Raw genomic sequence first — 24,975 nt, 5'->3', positions numbered from 1 at the left:
TAGGGAAACATTGTACATTACTTGTACCTTTTAACCTCTTAACTCCCACCTGAGCATGTTTTCTCCTGTTCTCCAGATTCTCCAAATCTAAAAGCTTCTTCAAAATTGCGACAAAAAACGAGAAGAAAATGAGGATGTAAATTGACAAAAAAGACAAAAATCCAGCAAAAAAGTGACAAAAATCCAACAAAAAATGACGAAAATCCAGCAAAAAAGTGACAGAAATCCAGCAAAAAAAAGACAAAAATCCAGCAAAAAAAAGACAAAAATCCAGCAAAAAAAGTGTACAAAATCCAGCAAAAAAAGACAAATATCCAGCAAAAAAAGACAAAAATCCAGCAGAAAAAGTGTAAAAAATCGAGCATAAAAAGTGACAAAAGAGCAGCAAAAAATGTGACAAAACAGCAACAAAAAAGTGACAATAATACAACAAAAAAAGTGACCAAAATCCAGCAAAAAAGTGACAAAAGTGACAAAAACACATAAGGGAAATAAAAAGTGTTGACAATGGCAAAGAGGAGAGAATGCATTTGGTTTTGGCGGGTGGTAAGAGGTTCATTGTGAAGTGTCTTTTCAGCTGTATGAGTGAGGTCGGCCCTATGTTCCCCCATCAATAGAAGTGGAGGACCATCGATGAATTAAGATTAGTCAGCCCACTGTCCTTAAAGGGGCTAGATGCAAGTTGTTCATTTTATGCTCACTACTGCCACCTCAGGTCATGCGTGTAACTGCAGTCTCTATTTTAAGCATGTGCATGACGGCACTTCAGCCCCGAATCAACACCTTTTTGAGTGACAGTGCAGGATTTTAGAGGCAGTTGTGGTGAACAGGTCTGAGCTCATTCTACTAAGTCCATGCTCTCACCTCACAGCGCGCCCCCAACACACCCCTCACCCCCGCATAATGTTGAATCAGTGCAATTTGTAAAGAGCCTAATGGGAAGTTTATATATTAAGAGCAAACTGGACCAAAACCTGCTCCACCTGCACCATTACTCTCACCATTCAGAGCTAATATGGCGAAACAGTTTTCCTGAGTACATTTCTGGGGATTATCTTCCGCCCGGGGAGCAGCTTCCTTTTGTGTTTGTTGTTTCTGTAGCATTAGATCAAGAACAAAACATGATAGTGTGGATGACAGGAGAGACACGGATGAAGAGAGAGAGAGCTTTTCACTGCGCTGTGGGGGATACGTCTTGTTTTTGGGGGTTGTTTGTATTTGCGTCTCGAAAGATGGAATTTTTATAACCTACATAAAATGTGACGCGGGGATGTCTTGTTTTCGTGTTTGGAGTTATCATTTTATACTTTTTTTTTATAGTCAGACTCGTTTTCGGCGAACAAAGAAAGACGTGCCGTGATCCCCGAATCCCGGTCTAAGTGAGGCTTTAAGTGTTGAAACAGGGGTGTCATTATGTGTTGCTACTGGAGCAAAAACAGAATGTGAAAGTTTAAGGGGGAGGTTTAGCTCCTGTTAATTATCCAGACTCCAGGAGCAGCGGCCTCTTCACGCCTGCCCCGTCAGCAACATGTTATTTCAGCACAGGAGAAAGACACGTGTCCTTCCTCCGGGACCGAAATAGACTCAATCACAGCAACCCACGTCTCCGTTGTACGAAAATGAGTCGATGGTTAACCTCTTAACTCCCGCCTGAACTGAGAGCGTTTTCTCCAGTTCAGCTTCACCCAAATCCTCCCAAGGCCAGTGTAACGCCTCATTTGAAAGCTAAGATCTACAAAACTCATCTAAATGGATCTTTTTCCTCAAGCCATCAGATTTTTTGTCCATCATTTTTTTTGGTCTTCAACTCATTTTTGTAACTATTTGTAATTTTTTTTTCTTTCTTTTTTTTTTTTTTTTCACTTTTTGACACATTTTTGTCTTTTTTTGTGTCATTTTTTGGTCTTTTTTTTAAATCACATATGTATCACATTTTTGTCATTTTTTCATCATTTTTCATCATTTTTTGTCATATTTTTTGTCATATTTTTGTCATTTTTTGTCACATTTTTTCGTTTTTTTTTGTGTCATTTTTTTGGTCATTTTTTATCACATTTGTATCACATTTGTATCACATTTTTTCATCATTTTTCATCATTTTTTGTCATATTTTTGTCATTTTTTTGTCAGTTTTTTGTCATTTTTATCATTTTTTGTCACATTTTTAGTCATTTTTTCGTCACTTTTTTGTCTAAGTTTTCTCACTTTTTTGTCACATTTCCATCATTGTTTTCGTCTCAGTTCTGTCGCTATTTTCACACCTTTTTTCAAGAAGTTTTTGGACTGGGGTAAAGCCAAACTGGAGAAAATGTGCTCGGTTCAGGTGGGAGTTAAGGGGTGAAAGGAGACATATTATGCTTTTTTTCCAAGCATTTTGTGATCATCTTTTACACAACATTATTCGACACTTTAAACTTCACAAGAGGCAATATTGACCTAAAACGACTTGAAAATAGAAACAAATCATTTAGTCAACATTCATAGACAAATGCTAAAACTACAGAGTGAGTTTGGCCCTTGACCGTCTGCCTTAATGAACACAGTCACTGCGTCACATTTAGGAGCAGATTCAAAGCTGATACATGTAACTGAATGGACTCAGCTAGGCTAAGCTAACACATAGGAATGAATGGGCCGCTAAGCTAACAGCCACTTTTTCACAATTCTGCAGTTTTTGGATGTGACATAAGATTTAAAGTGCATTTGACACATGAGACGCACTTTTTGCTAAAACATAGTCAACACAATTATATTTAAGATGAACTAAATATTTTACTTTCTTTAGTTTGACCATTTTTTTGTGTTTCAGTTCCTTATTGGACACTGACAGGAAGTGACATAGACGGAGGCAAGCGATTTAAAACTGTCGCCGGACCAACCATGTTATGCAAAATCGACTTTTTCAAGCTTTACATCATGTTATTATGTCATTCCCTCATTAAAAACATGCCTGAAGTGTTGCCTTGGCACATTCACGTATTTTTGAGTAGTCTGTAAAAACTCTGATGGCGGCCATTTTAGGGATAGCTTTGCCTGAGTCCTCCTAGGAACGCCCCCACCTCCTGGAGACGCCTCCAAGCAGCACAGACAGCGTGTGGAGGGGGCGTGTCGGAAAGGGTCAGAGGTTCTTAAAGAGACAGAGGCCTATTTCAAGACATACAGCCATTTTGAGAGAGCAATTTTATACAAGGCAGTTATTCTAATTTACTGCATTTACAGACCAACAGAAGGTTTGGGCATCATTGTAGTGTGATATAGACTGGTGCTATGTGATTGAAAAAAGCATAATACCCCCTCTTTAAATGTGACATCATGCACTATAATAGGCTACTTCCGGGTCTAAACTGTTGACAGTTCCAGATCAAAAAGTGTTACTTTTTCTGAATCTCCTGCTGAACAGAACAGATTAAAGAAAAAAACTGTGGAATAATCTATCTCACCATTTCTCCAGACAAAATAAAGTAAAAAGCCTTTATTATATATTGGAAAATAATTAGAACATTAATGTAAGAAAAGCATCATCCAGAGTAAGTGTAATATTTCTGTCAGATGTTTAGAAAGAGCATTGTAGTCGGCTCTACAGCAGGTTAAAATCAGCAGAATCCCATTATGGAGAATCGGGCTAAAGCTCCGTTGGACCCGGAAGTAGAGCGATGACATCACTTAACAATGGGGAATGAATCAAACTGGAACTTGACCTCTATCTATGTCGCTTCCTGTCAGTGGCTTCAAAATTCAACAAAAATAACATTTCTTCATTAAACTGCTGCTTCACTGAGATTCAATCATAAGTCGCCTGTTTTTCCAGCTTTGATTCGCACTCAGGCATCATCCCATCAGACTAAGTCAGAATTAGAAAAACAGGAAATTCTACTTGGTTTATTTAGATCGACAATGGAACCATTTTAAAATTGTATCAACTCTTGTGACGTAGTCTTGGTGTGAAACAAAACAGACTTAAGTGAAGAGGTTTTCACATCGTTTTATTTACCAAAGGAAAAGACATAAACCAAATGGAACAATAAACAGAGTCAGAAACTGTGGATTAGGATTTTTCAATAGTCTATGAACAATGAGCTTCAATGCAGGCAGGATATTCAGATTATAACTTTTTAAACATGTTTACAGTCATTTCTAAAGCGACAGTTGTCTTAATGAGGGAAAAATCAGAAGCAGAATTTAAAAATATACACATTTTCAGTGTCATTTCAAACAATAGGAATCACGGCTTCACATGGCAATGACAAAAAAATGACCTTGCTCATGTAAATTATGGTCAAATATGAAAAAAAAAAAACTTGAAAGTCAGCACTGAACAACACAAAAAACAGTAAAAGCTGATCAAAAGAGAATGAATTATTTCAGAAGTAGTCATGTTGTTTAAACTTGTGGATATTGCAGGCCTACTTCAAATTCAGTGAGTTTTCATGTGTTTAGTGAGGTTGTCTTTTCTGGCAAATCTTTTCTCACAAACGGAACAACTGTAGGGCCTCTCCCCTGTGTGTGTTCTTCTATGTGTCGTGAGGTGAGCGAGCTGTGAAAATTTCATCTCGCAGACCTGACAGCTGAAAGGTTTCTCCCCTGTGTGTGTTCTTCTATGTGTCGTGAGGTGAGCGAGCTGTGAAAATTTCATCTCGCAGACCTGACAGCTGAAAGGTTTCTCCCCTGTGTGTGTTCTTCTATGTGTCGTGAGGTGAGCGAGCTGTGAAAATTTCATCTCGCAGACCTGACAGCTGAAAGGTTTCTCCCCTGTGTGTGTTCTTCTATGATTTACTAGATGAGATTGATGGGCAAATGTTTTCTGACAAGTTAAACAGCTGTAAGGCTTCTCTCCTGTGTGTGTTCTTCTATGTACATCCAGAACAAACTTACGGGCAAATGTTTTCTGGCAGGTTAAACAGCTGTAAGGCTTCTCTCCTGTGTGCACTCTAATGTGTCTTATTAAAGTATGTTTCAGACTAAATCTCTTATCACAAACGTGACAGCGGTGCTTCTTCTTCTCTTCTCCTCCGTCGTCGACCGTCGCGCTCGTCTCTGGGTCAGACTTGTTTTGGGCGGAGACTTTGGTGCTTCTGTCTCTGCTCTGGACCTGGTGGTGGTGATTTTCTCCCTCAGCCTCTGTCTCCATCTGTGCGTCTGAGCGGCTGAATGGAGGTTCCCAGTCGTCATCGTGGTCAGAGTCAGACGAGTGCTCGGTGTGTCCCTCCTTCTCTGAGTGGAAATGTGGCTCTGAGCTGATGTTCCCGCGCTCAGTTTGTCTCTGTGGAAGCGGGGAGGGCTCTTCTCTCTTTACGCTCACAGCACTGGACTCTGGGAAACACCTGAAACATGATATAGATATAAATCAACTTTAAAATACTGTGACTTAGACGTGTGTGAAAGTGTTGGAGCCTACACTGGCAGCTCTTCCTCTTCTGGCTCCTCTTTAATCCTCGTTGGGGGCGTCTGGACCCTCGCTCTGACCAGTACGACTCTCGGGCTCAGTATCTGCTCCAGGAGCCGCTGTTTCCTCTTGTTCTCGTCCTCGGAGCGACGTAGTTCCTCCTCGCACTCCGCTCTCGTCCTTTCAAACAGCGCACGTGTCTCTCCAGCCGCCGCAGCCAGACGCTCATTCACAAAAGCTCTGAACATTTTTACAAACGGCCCTAAACAGAGACGACAGAGGAAACTATGAGGTTTCAGCTGCTCATTTACATGTATGAGCCGCGGCTGTTACTCTCCTGTCAAATAGAGCTAAAGCTGACATTTAAACTGTCCCCAAAACACAAGAGGAGATTCATCACTTTCATTTCCAAATATATTTGTGTAGACTGACCATAAAGCGCCCACAGAAATGTGACTTTCACATATTTTTCAGTTAAGTTTCTCTGTCGAGCTAACTGCCGATTAGCATTAGCTCCTCAGAGATTATAACTTCAACTTCATCAGGATTAAGGCCGACAATAATGAAAACAAATCCTTAAAAACTTGTTAAACGACCTGATAAAACATTATGAAACTAATGAATCACATTTTCTTACCTGTTTTGTGTCTGAACACAACAGCAGCAGAGGGAGCTGTGTTGCCACGGTAACGCATTCAAACAAAGCAACTGTCAGAGCTGCAGAGTTTTCTCTTCTAATATCGTTGATCTCGTTAGTGTTGTCATGATACTAAAAATTCAAACTCGTTTTAGATGCTGAAAAAAATATCCCTTTTTACATATATACCATAATTTCCGGACTATAGATACAGACGCATCTCGTCATAGAAGGGGGCGTGGCTTCGCCGAGGGGGAAAAAGGAATCGTTAGAGAAACACAATTTTCCACAATTTTTAGCCATTTTATGGTAGAATATGAACTTATTCATCACTTAAATGAAGTCAAGTGTAAATCGGGGCCATATGGATGTTTTCTCACAGCAGGTTGTTCAGTAGCAGTTGAAATAACGGCAGTTGTAGCTAGCGCTAGCTAACCGTTAGCATTAGCCCGATGCTAGCATGAAGCATCAAGTTAGCATTCTCCGTTTTTTACCTATTTTTGGGCTGTTGAACCACTTTGCTCCTCTCCATGTCTTTTTATCTTTATTTAACTTTATTCATATTTCAGCATTTGTTAAAGTAGTTTTTCAATAAGTAAAGAAAGTTTTGATTTTTCCCCCTTTACTGTTTTCAAACATGACCATATATGGGCGATTCCAGAGATGCCGTCTGTATGGGTGACTGGTTCCTTGCTGTAAAGCCTGATAAAAGTTGAGCAGAAGTGAGGGCAATTTGAAGTTAAGGACCCAGAATATTTCTAATCAGAGAAATCGGCTCCTAAAGTTTGCAGAGTTTTCCCCTCTCTGCTGCTGCTCGAGTGACAATAGGACAACCTCATTTAGATAAGCCATACCAACTGCCCCCGCAAAGCTGTAAAGGGGGGAGAAAAGGCAAAAAGCAAGAAAAATGTGCCATCAAAGAAAAAAAAAAAAGGCTAATATGTACATAAATCATCTCTTGCATAAATCCACTTCCCATAGAGCCAACCTACAGCAACACAATGACAACTCGCAACATTATATATAACTATAACGTTGCCCAATGGCACGAGGGACGGGCCAAGGCAGAGCTGGGGTCAGTGAGCAGCAACACTCCGCCTCTTCATCACTGCAGAACAAGTACATGTGTTTCTGTGAGCGACAGAGTTCCTGCGGGCGCCAGGTGCTGAGGGGACAGCTTTGCCCGGTGGCAGGGTGCCGTGCGGGTTGCCAGATAAGGCCTGAGTGCTGACGGAGCAGAACGATATGCGCTTAAAACAGCAAACTGCAAACTCGCCGCATTAATATTAATAAACTCCCCGCATTACGTTTGGACGGCGAGTACAGAGGGGGGAACTTTGCAAAGAGAGGCCAAAAAGTAAGAATAGAAATCGCTTCAAAAGCGCGAATGTGGGGGGGGGTTTGGGAGTGTAATGGCGTTATTACCGAGAGAATGTGCAAATGCGTCTCCGCTGGGACAGAAGCGCCGCGGCGGAAGTTTGAAACAGCCCAAAGGGAAGGAGAAATGTCCTCACAGATGCAGGGGCTGATGGAGAGCTATGAGTCTAATAACATCTGCTCATGAAGGTTTTGATCTTTATTTTACACGACCAAAGCGTTTCCTTAGAACATATATCCTTAGCACAAATGTCGGACCTTTTTTGTATCCCTTTGAGCTGCTGTTCCAAGAATAAAACCCAGCAAAGAGTTTTATCATCAGGCTTTGAGAACATTTGGGTAACAAATGAACTAAAGCAAAGTATTCCAGACTAAAGAATTGCCAAGAGGATACACGCTCTCTCTTTAGCTCAGACAATTCACTGTGGCATGGCTTTAAAAAGCTTCTCAAATCAAATTCAAATCAAATGCACTTTATTTATCCGTTAAGAACTTCATTTGCAGGAGAAGCGCCAGTGCGGGCCTGATAAAAACAGTACATCCACAGACATACAACAACATACAGCAATAATAAATACATTAAGATACAATATAGTGGGCCTTTGATAGACCAATGTCCACACAGTCATTTATTCTTCTTCTGCAATGTTACAACAATCAGTAGGTTCTATGAAGAGAAGATCCATCTACTGTATTTACATGGCTTTGTACAGTTCAGCCAAGACAGAATCAAATTTGACTCATTAGGTTTCTGTAGAAAAGTGGAAAGCCTTTCGGAGCTATTTGGAAAAGATTATTCTCTGTGTTGGGAGAAGTCTTACACATGATGGTCTTGATGGTAAAGGACTTTTGTATATTTTTATTTTTTCCATAATTTTTCGGTGAAGCACTTTGAGTAGCTGGAAGTCAAATGCAACGCTTTATAATACAGCTTTAAAGCCCCATAACTATATTCGTAATGCTGTAACTTAGGCTGTGTCCACATTTTGTAGGGGTGTCCGAATGTCACTCAAAATTCCCCACATGCATTCTGAAAAGAAGTGAGCAGAGGTGGTCACTAGACGGGTCAATATAGACACAAAGCGTTGAAATTGGCAGAGAAGAGCCTGACAGCGACAGGTCTTTGAACTAAACAACACGACTGAATGAAATCAGCTGTTTCAGTCGTCCGTCCATCCATCCATCCATTTTCTTCCGCTTTATCCGGGGCTGTGTCGTGGAGGCAGCAGTCTCAGCCGAGATGCCCAGACTTCCCGATCCACACACACCTCCTCCCGCTGTTCTGGGGGGACCCCGAGGCGTCACCAGGCCAGCTCGGAGACATAGTCCCACGAGCGTGTCCTGGGCCTTCCACAAGCCCTTGTCCCACTAGGACATGCCTGGAACACCTCCGGCGGGAGGTGGACCCAGGCCTGAATAAACGTGTGTGGCTTATGTGATGGCACATACTGTAGCTCCTAATCACTGGTGAGTTAGCATCAGAGGTCCCTATGCTAAAGTGGCTATGATAGTTAGCATTGAGGCTCCTTTCCCTCCAACTGACAGCCCAATTCGGACGCTTCTTATCATGGCAGACGCTGACGCACATCCGGTTTGGCGTTAGACCTCTTACCAATCTGCTCGTTTCGGGACGGGCTTGTGAATCTTCCCCAGTGGCTGTATTTAGTAGCGCTTCAGCAGCTCAATAAAAGCTCCTCCTGAGGTCCTACGTATCCAGGAAATCGACTTGAATATAAACAGTTACGGGGAAAAGATGCTAATGTTAGCTGGTAACCTTTAGCTCGAGCTGTTAAATCACCGATAGCGTCCTCTCGAATACTCCAAGCCATTCATGTAAAATCCATGTTAAATATAAAGTATCTGATTCGTGTTTATCCATAAATATTCAACTGTCTCTGAGTTTGATCCGTATCAAAGAAATACTTTATTCCCGGAGTTTAGCGAACTTTTAGCAGACGTGGTCCCTCGGATAAAGTCGTGGCTTCTGTCCGAATCCCCAACAGAATCATTGGACTATATAGTCTACTATATAGTCTGCTATAGTCTGCTATATAGTGCGGGCCTATGTAGTGAATGGGGGGTTAGGGACTAGAGCGGACACTCGGACACAGCCTTATTTTTCTGATCTGCGGCTGCTGCAGTTGGTCAGGTTTCAGTTCAGAATCAGATCAGACGTGAATGACCAGGTTATTCCATGAACGGATTCCTTCTTTCCTTTTGTCAAGGGCATATTCCAAGATGACAATACCAGGATGGTGAAAAATGAACACTCGATCTTTTGACTCTGCAGAAGCTTATAAACCAAAAGCTTTGTGGCAACTTTTTTTGGTTCGGGCAGTGTATTTCTTCAGATTTGTTTTAGAGGAATGAGGAGGGAATACTTCAGAGCAAATATTGATGAAGCAGACCGACGACATCTCCAAAAGTTGACCTTGACTTTAGAAAAAAAGCAATGACACTGACAACAAGCAGGAGAGGAATAAAGGACAAAGATAATCGTTTGGTTCTTCCAGGTGAGCTCTGAAGCCTCTACCTTGAAACTAATGCATAAATCCGCTGTTTAAATGGCCGTTTTTTAGCTCCTCTTGGAACAAACCACAGCTGACAGCGACTGGCCCCCCGTCCGCCTCTCCTCATATACGAAGCCAGGCCCCTATTACGATGCAGCGAATCACCTAAGCAGCCCGAGATACAGTCAATTTCATGCATGTAATCACAGAGGAGCCGGTAGCAATGGAACAATGATGGATGTCAGCCCGTAGCCGCGGCGCTTTCGGGGAGCGCCGGGGAAAAAGCGCGGCCTCCCCGGGGGAATAGAGAGGTTTTTTTCGGGCACACAAAGCTGAAGTGTGGGGGGCCGCTGTCTTCTCCGATAAGGAAAACCCGAGACATGCCCACAGCGCGGACGCCATTTTGTGCCAAAGTTTAATCTCGGCGGTAACCTGCAGGAGATCGGGTTCCGGGGAGAGGAGGGTGCATTTACTTAAGTAGACTTCTTCACAATCAGTATTTGAATGATACAATGCTTTATATACCCCACTGCATTCTGTCGTATGTTCCTGGAGACCTGGAGTATTTCACGTTTGTATTTAGAGCCATGGCTTCTTTGCAATGTCCTTTAACCTCTTAACTCCCACCTGAACGGGTCCCATTTTCTCCAGTTTGGCTTTACCCTAATCAAAAAGCGTCTTGGGAAAAAAGCACCAAAACAGCCACAAAAAATGAGAAGAAAACAAGGATGTAAACGCAACTAAGATGTGACAAAAGCTCAACAAAAATGTGACAAAAACTCAACCAAAAAGTGACAAAAATTCAACAAAAATGTGACAAAAATTCAACAAAAATGTGACAAAAATTCAACCAAAAAAGTGACAAAAATTCAACAAAAAAATGACAAAAATTCAACAAAAAATGACAAAAATTCAACAAAAAATGACAAAAATTCAACAAAAAATGACAAAAATTCAACAAAACTGTGACAAAAATTCAACCAAAAAAGTGACAAAAATTCAACAAAAAAATGACAAAAATTCAACAAAAATGTGACAAAAATTCAACAAAAATGTGATAAAAATTCAACAAAAAAATGACAAAAATTCAACAAAAAATGACAAAAATTCAACAAAAAATGACAAAAATTCAACAAAAAATGACAAAAATTCAACAAAAAATGACAAAAATTCAACAAAACTGTGACAAAAATTCAACCAAAAAAGTGACAAAAATTCAACAAAAAAATGACAAAAATTCAACAAAAATGTGACAAAAATTCAACAAAAATGTGATAAAAATTCAACAAAAAAATGACAAAAATTCAACAAAAAATGACAAAAAATCAACCAAAAATGACAAAAATTCAACCAAAAATGACAAAAATTCAACAAAAATGTGACAAAAATTCTACCAAAAAAGTGTCAAAAATTCAACAAAAATGTGACAAAAATTCAACAAAAAAATGACAAAAATTTAACTAAAAAGTGACAAAAATTCAACAAAAATGTGACAAAAACTCAACCAAAAAGTGACAAAAATTCAACAAAAAAATGACAAAAATTCAACAAAAATGTGACAAAAATTCAACAAAAATGTGATAAAAATTCAACAAAAAAATGACAAAAATTCAACAAAAAATGACAAAAAATCAACAAAAAATGACAAAAATTCAACCAAAAATGACAAAAATTCAACAAAAATGTGACAAAAATTCTACCAAAGAAGTGACAAAAATTCAACAAAAATGTGACAAAAATTCAACAAAAAAATGACAAAAATTTAACTAAAAAGTGACAAAAATTCAACAAAAATGTGACAAAAACTCAACCAAAAAGTGACAAAAATTCAACCAAAAAGTGACAAAATTCAACAAAAATGTCATAAAAATTCAACAAAAAAAAATGACAAAAACTCAACAAAATGTGACCAAAATAAAACAAATAAAACATAAAAAAGGTGACACAACACAGCAACAACGCAAGGAAAAAGATACGTTTTGTGGGTCTTAGCTTTCAAATGAGGTGTACACACACCTATATAATGGCCAAAGAGGACAGAATGCATTTGGTTCAGGCGGGTGGTAAGAGGTTAAACACTCAGACACTACACGAAGGCAGTACATTTCAGCGCAGTCTCGAAGTGACTGCACACTTGGCCTCTTTTTGAAAAGACTCTCATTTTTAAAAGCCCCCAGATCCTCTTTCAGCTCAGGAGACAAGGAGTTCCACGGTTTGGCTCCTGGACATTGAAGGCTGAGTGACTTCATTCACGCAGTTCATTGACTTTGATTGCTTCTTTCCTGGTTTCTTCTTCTTGCCTCATAAAACACTGAACAGTCCTCCACATTCTTGAAGCCCATAATCCAACACTAGGCCCACCACGCTGTTTCTTTTTTACTCGGTCCTTCCCTCTGCGGCCTGTAGGGGGAGCTCCAGTCTGGGCCTCTTTGTTTTAGAGCAGCGGTGCCCAAACTTTTTGTCTCCAAGGGCCAAAATGAAAAAGTGCCTGTGAGTCGCGGGCCAAACACGGCGATGTCAAGCACGAAACACTGCATATAAAAAGTGACTTTGTTTTATTTGCTTTTAATTTTTTCGATAGCCTACATTTGCATTTAATTCTATCCATGAAAAGAACAAGCTATATAAAAACAACAAGACTTTACCTCATGCATTCGTTAACTCAAAGAAAATGCCACATTAGCTCATTTTGAAAGTGTCAGTTCAGCATCAATTCATTTATTAGACCATTTTTAACATATACTGTTGTTGACGTCAACGACCATTGCAATAAAAGTAGGAAAACTGGGAAAGTGATTGATAAATACCAAGACACCACAACAATGTTTCCTTAACTTTGCGAAAGGAGTGAAACAGCGCCCCCAATTTGACACTGGTGGTCAAAAAGTGTACTGCACCCATATTTACCATTGAGAATGAATGGAAGAGAGTTAGTGTTAACCACTCTGGCGGGCCAACAGCCCCACTTTGGGCACCCCTGTTTTAGAGCCTTATATTGACATTACTTCTTTATAGGGTGTGTGTATGAGTGAATGGTGGTGGCAGGAGGGTCTGTTCTTCTGTCAGTCTGACCCAAGGGGCAGCTGTGGCTACCCATATGTAGTTTACCACCAGCATGTGTTGAGTGAGTCAAATTGTCTCATGTAAAGTGCTTTGTGACTCTCATCTCATCTCATCTCATCTCATCTTAAAGCTGCACAGTGAGTAGGGCGAGTGTGAGGGGTTCATTTCAGAAAGTGGAACTACTGGATATTATGTTTTAATTGTTTTCGATCAATATTGCATTTTCTTACCAAAAATCCCAATTACACCACGTCTTAAAATAATTAATGTTGACCTGAACGACTTTTCTTGTAGCAATGTAAAGTGTGTTGAAGCTGTATTTCCCAGCAGAGCGGTCCTGTGAGATCTGTGCTCAGCCGTTTCCTCCCCGTGATGGTTTCTGTGGAGAGGGAATCACTCCTGTTTCTCATCTGGAGCCGCTCGCACACATCTCCCGCTCTCTCCGCACGAACGCAGCGATTTTCTGAAGACGTATAGAGGCGGCGATATAAGCCTCTCCGACTTTTAGCGGCAAACGACTGTAGAACCATCAAAATCCCATCTGACCGCGCAAATCTCACCCTGGAACGATCAGGGCGAGCGTCGCGAGGCTGCGCGTCTGAGGGGAATGGCCGGGCGGGAATATCGCTGTAATATAGGTGTAAGTAACGCCATTGAAGCTATGTGAGGGCCATTGTTGTGCATCGAAAGCTCTGGTTATGAGGCGGAGTCTGAGAGACACGTGTGGCTCTTTAGACCTGCTCCCGGGGCTGGAAAATCATTTCAAAATGTGATGTATTTTCCCAGAAGGTTTGCAGGTTTAGACGACAATCATGGTTATTTTAAAGAGAGTAGTTTCAGTCCCCTTCGACCTGATTCTTGCTGGCTTTGAGAACGCTTGAGTGTTATCAGAAATGGGACTTAATTGGCCAGTGATTTTGAACATGTGCTGATGTATTTTGGGGTAAAACCAAAATGGTGGAGCAGAGACAAACAGAGGAGTCAGACGTGTCTGTAAACATGAGTGTCATTTTTGTATTGAGTCTTTTAGAAGCTGAAAGGGGCTTATTGGTTGTTGACTGGTCTATTCCCAAAAGGTTGTCCTGAAAAGTGGCCATTTGTTAAGTTAAAAAAAAACTGACTTCCTTCCTTACTTAGTCAGTTTAATGTGTTCCAGGGCTGTGTCTGAAATCATCAAATTATAGCCTCTAAGCACTAACACTAACAACTAATCCTGAACCTTTCATGTGGTCGACTGTTAGATCTCTATGCAGTTTGTGAACTTTTGCTTCAGCAGCATTTGCCCAATTTGACCGTCCTTACCCAGGGGAAGGGGAAGTGACATCACCAACAGCTGTTCTTCTTCTTTAAGGTTATTGGCAGACTGCAGGTGTCCAAATAAAGACATTTAAGGAGAAAAAAAAATTCAAATGAGTCTTCACATTTCCCTTTAGTGTTATTTTATCTCAACAGCCGTTTCATAAAGCTACAGTAGCAAATGATCCATGTGGCTTAAGTTTATACTAAATGAAAACAAAAGCACAAATTGCTTTATTTAAGCTGTTTCCTGAGGCGACTCTTTAACACACTGACATGTGACTGAGCTGTGGGGACGACAACATGGATTTTGTCACTTTTATAAAGTTTGGCTTGTGCACAATCTTACGTATATATTGTGGTCATACCGCCTATGCTATGCCCAATCCCGTCAGACCTTGGAAGCTAAGCAGGGAAGGGCCTGGTCGGTACTTGGATGGGAGACCGTTTAGTAACACCAGCCTAGCGAATGTAATGAGTGAGTGAGTGGTTGGTGGTGGTCGGAGGGGCCGATGGCGCAGTCTGGTTGCCTTGCTTCCGTCAGTCTACCCCAGGGCAGCTGTGGCTACAATAGTAGCTTATCACCACCGGGTATGGAGTGAATGAATAGTGCAATGTAAAGCGTCTTTGAGTGTCCAGAAAAGCGCTATATAAAACCAATGCATTATTATATATATATTTTCATCACTCAAGGGTGAGGGGGGTCGGGGGATTGACGGCGCAGTGGCTTATGTGATGGCACATACTGTAGCTCCTAATCACTGGTGAGTTAGCACCAGAGGTCCCTATGCTAAAGTGGCTATGATAGTTAGCATTGAGGCTCCTTTCCCTAACTCCTTCATAACTGACAGCCCAATTCGGACATTCTTATCATGGCAGACACTAACACACATCCGGTTTGGCGTTAGACCTCTTACCAATCTGCTCGTTTCGGGACGGGCCTGTGAATCTTTCCCAGTGGCTGTTTTTAGTAGCGCATCAGCAGCTCATTAAAAGCTCCTCCTGAGGTCCTACGTATCCAGGAAATCATCTCTTGCTCTTTTCTCTTTTTGGAACAGCTGCACAGCAAAGGGGAGCGAGGGGATGGGAGTGGGAGTGACTTGTGGACAGAAGTGTCATCTGTTTTAGATCCATATCACATTTTCTAACCAACAAAGTGAAAGACGGCGATAAAGATGTAAAGATGACATAATTAACAAATATCTGGCACTGGCTTTAACCTCTTAACTCCCGCCTGAACCGAGAGCATTTTCTCCAGTTCAGCTTTACCCAAATCCTGTAGGTCAGTGTAACACCTCATTTGAAAGCTAAGACCTACAAAACTAAATGGATCTTTTTCCTCATATCATCAGATTTTTTTTCACCACTTTTGTTGGGCAGTCATCTCTTTTTTGTCAATTTTTGTGTCACTTTTTCGTCAAATTATTCTCCATTTTTCGTCAAATTTTCCTCATTTTTTTGTCAATTTTTTGTCATTTTTTGTAATTTTTTTGTCAATTTATTTGTCACTTTTTCGTCAAATTATTCGCATTTTTTTGTCAAATTTTTATCACTTTTTCGTCCATTTTTTCTCAATTTTTCGTCAAATTTTCTTCATTTTTTTGTCAATTTTTTGTCATTTTTTGTAATTTTTTTGTCAATTTATTTGTCACTTTTTCGTCAAATTATTCGCATTTTTTTCTCAAATTCTTATCACTTTTGCATCAATTTTTTCTCAATTTTTCGTCATTTTTTTTTCAATTTTTTCTCAATTTTTGTCATTTTTTTTTACATTTTTTGTCATTTTTTTGTCACTTTTTCGTCAAATTATTCGCATTTTTTTTGTCAAATTCTTATCACTTTTTCGTCCATTTTTTCTAAATTTTTCGTCAAATTTTCCTAATTTTTTTGTCAAATTTTTGTCATTTTTTGTCCATTTTTTGTCCATTTTTTCTCCATTTTTTCACATTTTCATCCTTGTTTTCGTCTCAGTTTTGTTGCTATTTTCACACCTTTTTTCCAGAAGCTTTTGGATTGGGGTAAAGCTGGATAAAATGTGCTCGGTTCAGGTGGGAGGTAAGATTTTAAAGAATGTGGACAGTTCTGTGTTTCAGAGTCAACCACATCAAACAGGATCAGTTCTCAAAACTGCATGAATGAAACAAAACGCTGCTCCAGGGCTGTTTTTTGAACATTATGCCGTGATTAGAAGCTCTTTTTCACGGTGTGTCCCCCATTAAAAAGTCAAACTGCGTGTTGGTAATTGCACACAAAAGGTTGCGCCCAAATGCCTTTTCGAGGAACCATATTTCCCGTATGATTTCAATCTGTACCATCTGTCTCCGCCTTTTCTCTCTCTCTCCATGTTTGACCTTTTCGCTTTGTGTTTTTTTGCTGCTCCCACACTAATGACTATGTTCTGCCTGTCACTCAGCTCAAACTCCACACACGCGTCGGCAGAACACGGTAATAACGCCGCCCGGATCAAAGCTCGCGCCTCTCGTCCGTCTCCTTCCCAGGCAGGGTTTGAAGACGCCGGCGTGATGCATTATTCATTTTGTGGGTCTGCGCCGGGAAGTCGGCGTGTTCGGGGCGAGTTTAGAGACTGGCGGCGCTGAAGAATTCAAGGCGACGTGATTGGACAGCCTACGAGGAGATGTTGTGTCACAGATAAAAACTGTGGGGAAAAATGATTGTAGGCATTAAGAGGAGACACTAAAGGCAAAACTAAACATTTCAATTTCCAGATTTTGGGCCAAATTGGTCTCTTAACGTCAACTTTCACCTGGGAAAAAAAACAACAACCCTATTTGTGATTGATCGTCACACAAAAACGTGTTTTCCGTTTTTGGCATGCGTTAACTAATGAATTGTTCATGATGAATTAAAGCAGTACTAAGTAACGTGTTTGCCTTAATAAATCCTTTTCGTAGTCCCTGTGGGGGTAATACAAGTGTTTATGGGATGATTGGAGGGTCTTTCATCTCCCCCTGGTGTCTCTGGTCAGAAAACCATGTTTGCATCTTGTCTGCCACTGGACCGGAGTCACCAATACACACTAATAGAATCACAAAGAAGAAGCTAACAGGCTAACGGGCAAAGCTAGCTGCAGGCTAAACAGTATCTACAGCCAAGTTTGAGGGAAAAAATATTTCCATTGTATAATCGGATGTACAATATCCCTCACTCCCTTCGCCTTTTATGTCAGCGTAGTATTTACTCTCCAAGACAATTATTAAGTTAAAAAATCGCAATATGCTGCGACACCTGCAGTTGCGCTTATGGCCTCTAGGGGCAAGAGTTACTTAGTACTGCTTTAAGTGTTAACTCATGATTTATTAAGGCTAAATAATTAGTTGTTGTTATAAAGTGTTGGTGTGTGAAGCCATCCATCCTGCGGGGGCAGCAGTCTCAGCAGAGACGCCCAGACTTCCCGATCCACACACACCTCCTCCAGCTGCTCTGGGGGGACCCCGAGGCGACACCAGGCCAGATCGGAGACACCAGCGTGTCCTGGCTCTTCCACGAGGCCTTGTCCCAATAGGACATGCCTGGAACACCTCCCGCGGGAGGCGACGAGGAGGCATCCGGAACAGATGCCCGAGCCACCTCAGCTGCTCCTTTTGACGTGAGGGAGCAGCGACTCTACTCCGAGCTCCTCACCCGATCTCGAAGGGTGCGCTCAGCCACCCTGCGAAGGAAACTCATTTTGGCGGCTTGTATTCGCGATCTCGTCCTTTCGGTCATGACCCAAATCTCATGACCATAGGTGAGGGTGGGAACGTAGATCGATCGGTAAATCGAGAGCTTTGCCCCTTGACTCAGCTCCCTCTTCACCACGACAGACCGATACAGCGACCGCATCACTGCTGACGCCGCACCGATCCGTGGCCTGGGTTTGTGAAGCTTTAATGAAAGATGTGAATTATATAGTGTGTTTTAAAGCTCATGGCTGATTATCCTAAATCGCGCTGTAACACTTTTACAATAAGCAAAAACAGGCTCCTTTGTGTAAAACCTTGCTGCTTGTTATTTTTGCTGTAGTTTAGAAGTTTGTTTTCTGGATTTCAACTTGTTGGCGATGAATCCTGGCGCCTCAAAGAAGCCGCGGCATTATCTTATTTCCTGAAAACATCTGGCGAGAATGAGACATCATCTGAATTCAGTCCTGACGCTTCGCTGCGCCAACAATCGGATTATCCGCCCATTGTCACCGCGTCGTCGTCCTCGCCGCCCACCAACGCCGCCCGCCCGGTGACGGCTCCCGATCTGACGGAGCAGCGGGACGCGCCGTCGCTCAGATACCCCGCTGACGGGCGCCGAGTGCTGGGAGGGAGGGGGGAGGCCATTAGAGAGTGGAGTCAGTGGCAGCGCAGACAGGGCCGAGGCGGTAATTATGATCATTACCAACTCAAAAGAACAGCCTTCCACAAGATACAAGTCCTTATCCTGTCTGTGAGCGCGCTGACAGTGGGATTAGGGATTTATGGTTAATACGACAAGTATTAAAGAGCATGTATCATATACTGTAGTATTAAAGAGCATGTATCATATACTGTAGTATTAAAGAGCATGTATCATATAGTATTAAAGAGCAGGGTTCGGGAGAATAATGATTAACCCTTACGAGGCCAGTGAAACGCCTCTAAACTTATCTAAACGGATTCTGGGTTGCTGGTTTTTGAGTTTCTTTTTTCATCACTTTTTGTCACTTTTCTGTTGCTCTTTTGTGGCTTTTTATTCTCCATCATATTTTAATCACTTTTTTGTCACTTTTCATCATATTTTAAAAACATTTTTGTCACTTTTTCAGCATATTTTTATCACTTTTTTGTCACTTTTTGTCACTTTTTTATCATATTATCACTTTTTTGTGACTTTTTCATCATATTTTTATCACTTTTTTGTCACTTTTTCAGCATATTTTTATCACTTTTTTGTCACTTTTTTATCATATTATCACTTTTTCGTCATATTTTTATCACTTTTTTGTCACTTTTTCATCATATTTTTATCACTTTTTTGTCACTTTTTCATCATATTTTTATCACTTTTTTGTCACTTTTTCATCATATTTTTATCACTTTTTTGTCACTTTTTCATCATATTTTTATCACTTTTTTGTCACTTTTTCATCATATTTTTATCACTTTTTCATCACTTTTTGTCACTTTTTCATCCTTGTTATTTTGACACTTTTTTCAAGAAGCTTATTCTTAGTGGATATAGTCAAGTATGAAGTGAAGGCAAAAAAAAAAAGCTCAGATTGTTGTTGTGAAAGTTGTTGACCTTGTTACTGCATCACTTCATCCACTTTTGCCTTTTCATGGATTTCAAATAATTTCTTCTGTTAGAATGTTGGTCCTTCGTTTTGGTGGAATCAAGCATTTATTTTATGACAAGCAAAAGAGTGAAGTATAAGACAAACCTTCTTCAATATCAATTCACTGCCTGACTCACCACAGATGGTCACACACTCTAATATTTGGATATTTGTTTGGAGCAAAAGTATGTTTCTCACCACAGGACACTGTAAAAGAAGCAACAATCATCCATCGCAGAGCACCGACAGGCAAAAACATCCCCCGAAGCTTCACTCACAGAAAGTTTGCCCTGGAATCTGAACCACAACTTCCCGTCTTTACCCCGAGGTCGTATTTGCAAAGTTTCCATGTGATTTTTACACTGCGTCTCCTGCGGTGGGTGGAGAAGCGCTGACTCCACCACAGAAAACGTGTCTCTCGCTTTAGGCAAAACCGCTGACCGTTCTTCTCCTGAGCACCGCCCGGGAAATGCGCTCAATCTTACATGTTTGTCTCATGAATAAGACAAAGTACGATCAAACACTCACATCCCGCACGACCACTACTACAGTAACAGATCCTACAGTTTGGAAATTAACTTTAACTCCTTAACTCCCACCTGAACCGAGCACATTTTCACCAGTTTGGCTTTACCCCAGTCCAAAAGCTTCTGGAAAAAAGCTGTGAAAATAGCGACAAAACTGCGCCGAAAAAAAGTATGGAAATGTGACAAAAAAGAGAGAAAACATTGACAAGAATTTGACAAGAATTTGACAAAAAATTGACGAAAAAATGACAAAAATGTGGCAAAAAAATGACAAAAATGTGGAAAAAAATTGATAACAAATTGACGAAAAAAATGACAAAAAATTGATAAAATGTGACAAAAAAATAACAAAAAATTGATCAAATGTGACAGAATAATGACAAAAATGTGACAAAAAATAACAAAAAATTGATCAAATGTGACAGAATAATGACAAAAATGTGACAAAAAATGACAAAAATGTGACAAAAATGAGTTGAATACCCAACAAAAAAATGAAAAAAATCTGATGACGTGAGGAAAAAGAGCCTCTTGGTTCAGGCGGGAGTTAATCCTCAATCCTCAATCCCAGCTCCAGTCCGGGCCGGTGCAGCCTCCAGTCATCAAAGCTCAGTGGCTGAACTCTGGAGGTTCCAACTTCAGCTGTAGTGACTTTTTGAAGCACTGAGGGCCTACTTCAAACATTCACGTTAAGTTTGAGGGTCGTCACATAAAGGTCGGGGGTTCCCTTGGGGAAAACACTTGACCCGCCTTGCCTGCAGTGTCTGTGTACACTGGTGTATGAATGAGAGAGTGAGTGGGTGAGTGGATCATTGCTGTAAAGCGCCTTAGGCTTAGTGTAGGGAAATAGAAAAGCACTATAGTATAAGTTAAGGTCATTTACCTTTAGCTTTATGTGGCAAAAGTAAAAAAAAAAAACATTTCCATGCACCAAGCGATTAATCATGAAGCACAGAAGCACATCTACAACATCGTAATAGTCCGGTTACATCAATAACGCGTCAGTTTGAAGTCTTCTGTTGAAAATAGTTTATTAAAACGGGTTCTTGTGCGTTGTTTGTGATCACAGATGATGCAAATACACGTCCATGGGCAGAACATGAATTGAAATAAAGTGCGTCGGGTGAGGCGGCTAAAGCTAGCTTAATGATAGCTACGGTTCCACAAGCCATTAGCGATTAATAAATAGACTTTTCCTCCTGGAATCCCTCGTTTGAGCAACGAAGAATATGTAGCTCTGTGTAGTGAAGCTATATTTGATCTGCTTTACAATGTATACAGCATAACAGTGTTTTTAGCTGCAAATAATTTCGGGCTCCGGTCACTTCCGTTTTGCCCGGTCACTTCTGCTGTGGCTTTCGTTAAGTTGTTGTGTTGTGGCTTTTATTAAGTTGTTGTGTTGTGGCTTTCGTTAAGTTGTTGTGTTGTGGCTTTTGTTACGTTGTTGTGTTGTGGCTTTTATTAAGTTGTTGTGTTGTGGCTTTCGTTAAGTTGTTGTGTTGTGGCTCAAAGTTGTTGTGTTGTGGCGTTTGTATTTGTTGTGACCCCTCTCGGCCACCGTACAGACCTGTTCACCACAACTGCCTCTAAAATCCACTCAAAAAGTTGTTGCTTCGGGTCTGAAGTGCCGTCATGCACGAGCTCAATATAGAAGCTGCAGTTACGCACAAGACCTGAGGTGGCAGTAGTGAGTATAAAATGGCCAACTTGCATCCAGCCGCTTTAAGCACAACAGACCAGTTTCTACCAGATGTTGTTCACACAAATCTGTCTAAATCTGTGTCGTGAGCACTTCTTTGCCTCACAGCTGTGGCGTATCCAGATGTTGATTATTATTAGACACATGAATATTGCACTCTGGAGCCAGTCAATGTACTGAAAATGCTTCCAAATTTCATTTAGTTCTTGGGACGTTTGAAGTCCCATTAGAATCAATGCTTCCAAGTGTCTCTTGGAGTCGCCCCTGGCCACATGGGGGCGGTATCACAGCAGTGTCAGGTCCCGCCATGAGGGCCATACAGAAGCACGTTCCTCGCCAATTGATATGGACACAGATTTATTGATGGCATTTTGGATCACATGCCCACATTGAGCATGTTTTAGATGCTCTGGATCAGCGAATACAGAACGACAAGGGGCTGTGCTGCACTGCGTGAGACAAATATAAGTCACACCAAACACTGACAGGTTTTCTGACACCCCTCATTAGTTGCAACCCTACTGAATTGTTGTCATTTTGAAAGCTAAGGACCTCCAGAGATCAGTCACTGGGCTTTGGACTCCAGCTCCAGCACAAAAGAGGATACTGGAGGGAAACTGACCCTTTGTGCACATTTTATCTGTTGTGTCCAATGCGATTTCCTCTAAAGAAACCGACCTCGTTGCTCTGTGTGATGGGATGATTGTAGTCCTTCAGATATGAAAATTGAAAGACTTTTTTTCACATTAAAATGCCATTCAATATGACTCGCTGCTGCTGTTGCAAAACTTTAAGAGAATCTATTCACCTCATCCCGACTGATTCTGGCTTTGACACAATTCCATTTTCCCGTTAACGGTCATTGTTTGTCAAGGTTACCTCTGTCTTTCTCACCAGAGTCCAAAAACATTCAGTCCACATCGTATAAAACAAGAAACAAAGCCCCAGTATCACAACTTTACCTTTCTTTCGACTCCTCCGCCCGCTCCTTGTTCTGCCTTCTGTGTTCTTAATGCTCAGACGTCTCCGAATCCGCCGTCTTCTCCGATCTCCGTCTAATAGCTGAAGGCAGAAAAGGCAGGAAAAAAAATCCGTGTGATGTCTCTCTGAGTTTCCTCCGGCTATTGTACTGAACACAATGCAGCTGAACAATCCCTAAAGTCACATCTCACTCAACCATTTTCTGTCTTATTATGTGTCACTTCCCTGTGAAACATAAAATTCTCATTTCAAAGCCACAGACGCTTTTTAAAGGTACAATTCCATAACGAGATGGGTCTGTCTTGAGCCTTTATCTGGAGCGGATTTCGTGGATTTTTGTGATGGATTCCTGACCGTTGTAGCATCTCAGGCAACAGGAGATGTACTTGTCATTAAATGAAGGGAAAAGTTTCTAATGTGTCTCTTCAGCTTCAGTTCAGTGCGAGATTAAAGTCATTTAACCGTGTCAGGGGAACTTGAGCACAAAGACGGACTGTGTTTGAGAAATATGACCAAAACAGCATAAAAGTCCACTGTGTGAGAGTCTGTAACGTGGGCTTTAATAGGACACTGGGTCTGCTGTAGGATAATGGGACTGTGGTCTCCTAATGTGAGGTTTCAGAGGACATGAAGCTTTCTTTTGTTCACCAGCTTTGCGTAGATCCAGATCTGCATGAATGGACAGATGTATCCAGACCTATCCTCCAGGACTTTCCTTTGTTCCCGACACTTTAACGATACTTGGGTTTCGATTTGGCTCATCCTGGAACCGCCACCTTAACATGGTAGAGGGGTTTGAGCGCCCGAATGATCCTGGAGCTCTGTTGTCGAGGCTTCGTGCCCCGGTAGGGTCTCCCATGACAGGTCCTCGGAGGTGGGTCAGACAGAGAGCGGTTCAGAAGCCCCTCATGAGAGACCAACAGGCCCGTCTAATTGTGAGGCCGTCCTCCTGTGGACCCACCACCTGCAGGAGGAGCCATAGGGGCTGGTGCCATGTGATTCGTGCAGCTCCAACCAACAGCTGCCCCCATGACCCGGCAACGGACAAGTGGAAGAAGATGAATGGATGGACGGATGGATGGATGGATGGATGGATGGATGGATGGATGGATGGATGGATGGATGGATGGATGGATGGATGGATGGACGGATGGATGGATGGACGGATGAATGGGTTTCGATATGGATGCCTGAACAACACCTGCACTAAAATATTTGCCATATCCTCCTTATTCCTGGGGGGGCTCATGTAGAAACGAGAATGGGGGAGAATTTCCGGTGAGATGATGGAAGTCGTTGGTCTACATTGGTCTCCAGGGCGAGTTTTCGATTCACATAGCGGTTTATTTCCACATTTTAAGATGATTTTCTAAGCGATCGGCCTCTGTAACATTTGAAAAGACGTCCTCGTGCAGCTCTGGAACACGCTTCGCTGTTCACAGTTGAATTAACATGCAGTGTTTGGAACATGCGAAAACTGAGCTTAAACGGTGACATGTTTGGAGCGATTTTGAACATGCTAAATGTTACTGACTCACATTAATGTAGATGAAGAAAGCCTGAGCCCACGGAGGTAAACAAACACTGTGAGTGACATGAACCGAGCCCCGTGAGGCAACGAGAACTGAGCATTGCATTTTAAATTTCTTAGTTATACAAAGAGCATTCCAACTTTTTATGGTTGTTTTTGTGCAAAACCTTCGGCCTGATTTAACTACAGACATGGCCTTTTTCCGCATAAATGCAGCATATATGTAAATGTAAAGATCTCCACAGATATTTGACCAATCAACACAAAACAAAGACTGTTTTTATGCAGAAAATCCACTCTCTAAGCCTAAAGTGCCACATCTGAGTAAAGTCTTTGTGAAAGATCGCAGAATTAGAAACATCCACAGAGGTTAAGTGGAGAGAACTTGGCCAACACGTCCACAGGTCAGAAAACGATTTTCCGTCAGAAGTTCATTGTGAGCAGAAAATCATGGCTCGTAGTTTGGTCTCAGCTGTGACAGCTCGAGTTCCCACAGAGTCGACGCCTCTAAAGCTCATAAAAAACGGATTAGAGCGAACGGCCTCCATGCAAACAAACAGCGGCCCCGGTCATGCCGGAAATCCCACCAACTTTCACGCAAAGGCTCGTGGGCCGGAGGAACAAGATGGATGGAACCAGAAAACAGAACAATAATGTTATTTTTGTTGT

The 24,975-nt window shown here is 41.4% G+C and overlaps 1 protein-coding gene and 1 long non-coding RNA gene across 2 annotated transcripts in view; one reads left to right on the top strand and one right to left on the bottom strand.

Annotated features, from left to right (window-relative positions):
• The window catches only part of LOC306973998, an 818,053-nt gene that overhangs the window by 660,110 nt on the left and 132,968 nt on the right, over positions 1-24,975 (bottom strand). The gene's annotated exons all lie outside the window — the stretch shown is intronic.
• Positions 1-24,975, top strand: part of epha10 (EPH receptor A10) — a 418,807-nt gene that overhangs the window by 300,985 nt on the left and 92,847 nt on the right. The gene's annotated exons all lie outside the window — the stretch shown is intronic.

Source organism: Gobius niger (assembly GCF_951799975.1).
Source record: "Gobius niger genome assembly, chromosome: 14".
Lineage (NCBI taxonomy): Eukaryota > Metazoa > Chordata > Actinopteri > Gobiiformes > Gobiidae > Gobius > Gobius niger.
This window is presented reverse-complemented; position numbering and strand designations above follow the sequence as displayed.